The 3,283-nt window shown below is 35.8% G+C and overlaps 1 protein-coding gene across 1 annotated transcript in view; it reads right to left on the bottom strand.

The window, feature by feature from the left end:
- The window catches only part of tmem184a (transmembrane protein 184a), a 41,251-nt gene extending 38,919 nt beyond the window's left edge, over positions 1-2,332 (bottom strand). Inside the window, exon 1 of the mRNA XM_062049957.1 lies at positions 1,915-2,332. The gene's annotated coding sequence lies outside the window, so the exon portion shown is untranslated. The remainder of the gene's footprint in view (positions 1-1,914) is intronic.
- Positions 2,333-3,283: the final 951 nt, after the last annotated feature.

Here is a 3,283-nt window from a genome sequence, read left to right as displayed (position 1 = left end):
CATACATATATATATATATATATATATATATATATATATATATATAACCGCAACATGTAAGTGTAAAAAAAACAACGTTATGATTTGTAAATTTTCAGAATGTGCTTGTTCTATTTTTAAACAAAGAAAACAATCTGAAGTTGTCTTTATTTTTAAGTTATCGTGCCGTGATTTTACCAGTCCGGCCCACTTGGGAGTAGATTTTTCTTCATGTGGCCCCCGATCTAAAATGAGTTTGACACCCCTGATTTAAGGCAACACGAAGTCAGGCGCATGCGCACTAGCGTCGTTTGGCTTATTAATCATGGCGGACTGACAACATTAACCTCGCTCTAAGGGTATCACCTCGGAGTATTCTTACTCAACAGCCCTACATGTCACACTAAGGGTGTCTGTAGAAACAACGCCAACACTGTCATAAACCTGTGCCATATAGTGAGACCTCACTAAACAACAATGACAATGACATTTCGGGAGAACATTTGCACCGCAACACAACATAAACACAACAGAGCACATTCCCAGAATTCCTTGCAGCACCAACTCGGTTCCCGCCGTGCGTTTAAGAGGGCACTGCTGTTAGATGGAGACAGGTGTGGACAATATTGGTGACACTTGTCCCCACACTAAAAGTAAACAGCGAAGGAGAAAAACGATATGATGTTGCTCATAATTTGACAATATAGCGTCCATCAGCTGCTGTGACTGAGAGTTAATGAGGTGAGGAAATATTGTTGTTGGCCAAACTTTTGTACTGAACCACAAGGGGGCGTTGGAGAAGAACACATCTTGTTTATTAGACTTTATCTTCATTAGTCAAACTGCTTTGTGTTTTATTTTGATATCAAAAAGTAAACACTGGGTTTTTTTGTTACAATACTTGTGTTTTTTCATGTCAAAAAGGTATTACTTTAAAAACCATTTGACACATAATTTTGTTAGTTTTATTGTGTGTAATTAATTACTATACGACCTATTTCTGCCCAAACTCTTAATGGCTCTGTCCTGATACAGCATCTACATGTACATAACTTAAAAAATAAATAATTACAAAAAATACTTCCCTCTATCAAAAAGTAAAAATAGAGATAAAGGCATCATGAAATGACACAAAGCTGACAAGTTTATATTAATAATGAATTTAAAAAAAAACCTGTATATGTATGCATGCATGCTTTGGAGCCCCTGCCTGGAAAGAAAAAAGTGTTTGCCTTGATGCCCTAAAATATGAGCCCTCATTTAAGGCAACACTTGCCTTGACCTTAAAAAGCTAAAATCCGAGGCCTGTACATGGTAATTGGGATTTGTTATATGTTGTATATATTATATAAAAATATAAAATAATATAATATATCCAAGTTGGGTAGACTATGTCTCCCGGCTGGCCTGGGAACGCCTCGGGATCCCCCGGGAAGAGCTGGACGAAGTGGCTGGGGAGAGGAAAGCCTGGGATTCCCTGCTTAGGCTGCTGCCCCCGCGACCCGACCTCGGATAATCGGAAGAAGATGAATGGAATATGGAATATATCCTGCGATGAGGTGGCGACTTGTCCGGGGTGTACCCCGCCTACCGCCCGAATGCAGCTGGGATAGGCCCCAGCACCCCCCGCGACCCCAAAAGGGACAAGCAGTAGCAAATGGATGGATGGAATATATCAGTATATATTATATACTGTATATATAATATGTAAATATTACATATATATTTTATATTGCTACTATGGTACATTTTTAGTCTACTTAACACCTGCATTATCCTTTCCATCCTTTCAAACTGAGCTACTGTGTGGAACAATTTCCCTTGTGGATCAATAAAGTTTGTCTAAGTCTAAATGTTAGTGTTATTGTCTTTGTGCAGGCAGAATGATCATTTTGCATGTGTACAGTATGCCAGTATATCAAAAAAGGAGCTCACCTTGTAACCTTTATCTTGTTTACTGTACAGAAAAGGTCAGTTCGGGTTCCGGGTCCAACGTCTACAGTTCACCATTAAAGTTTGATCGCCTTAGAGAGTCACCGACCAAGTACATGATGCTTAATTTATAATATTAGAAAAATAAAGCGAATTCCCCCACTTCCTTGTTTGTCAGGTAGGCCCAAGCTTACAGTGAGGTCGAAGTCCGGGGCAAAACACGCCCAAAAAAACCTACAAAATCCAAACTTTTACCTCCTGGCGTAGCCTGTTGAATGTATTCAACCCCCCGAATTAGTTTTAAACCAAAAAATATGGAGCGAAAACACTGAGAGTGTTTGAAATTGACCGCTCGGGAAGCGGCTTTCGGGCGGCAGTCGGTAAACAGGTTGGGGAAACAGGTGAACGCGTCACGTGGGAAAGATAAGTCTAAAGCGTGGTGACGTCACCGCGGTGCCTTCACGGGCCCGCAAAGACGACTCGGACATGACAGAACGTTACGTATACCATTTAAAATGACGACGGTTAAACAAAAACAGGGTTGGTGTTACAGTCGTAGTTCAGTGCATCTTACAGAATTATGATTTTAAAATTGTTCAGTCATTAACAACGTGGTCCCCAACAATATATCGTATAGTGATGTGAAAGAAAATTAGGAAACGTGTATTCTCCCGAACTAGAGTTTATGGCTCTTTGAAGGGAGCATGATCTTGTGCAGCTGATTCTTTAAAAGAGCCGTTCAAAACACTGGCTATCTATTTTTGTTCTTTTTTAAGATGTGGATCAGAATAATTGAAATGTACTCAAATATTACTTTAATATATACAGATGTTATATATATATATTTTTTTTTTACTGTAAATATTCATAACCTAAATAATTTGTTAGCATTTAAATACTACAAATACAAATACACAAATAAGTAAGAATAACCAACATGTATATAAAAGTGTAAATTATATTACACTAATAATTACTACATGATAAAAAAAAGAGTAAATAAATAAATAGAAAGTTGCTCAACCCTACCTAGTGTCTACACTTGACCTACAATAAACTATAAAAGTGAATCCAAATTTTAAAAAGTAACTAAATAAAACAATAATATACAGTATATATATATATATATATGTGCATATATATATATACTGTATATGTGCATATATATATATATATATATATATATATATATATATATATATATATATATATATATATATATATATATATATATATATATATATATATATGTGTGTATATATATATACATACATATATATGTGTGTGTGTATATATGTGTATATATATATATAATTAAAAAAAAATTTTTTTTAGATTTTGTTTTTTAGTCCACACACAAACATGTGAACCA

This window comes from Entelurus aequoreus, linkage group LG06 (genome assembly GCF_033978785.1).
Source record: "Entelurus aequoreus isolate RoL-2023_Sb linkage group LG06, RoL_Eaeq_v1.1, whole genome shotgun sequence".
NCBI lineage: Eukaryota > Metazoa > Chordata > Actinopteri > Syngnathiformes > Syngnathidae > Entelurus > Entelurus aequoreus.
This window is presented reverse-complemented; position numbering and strand designations above follow the sequence as displayed.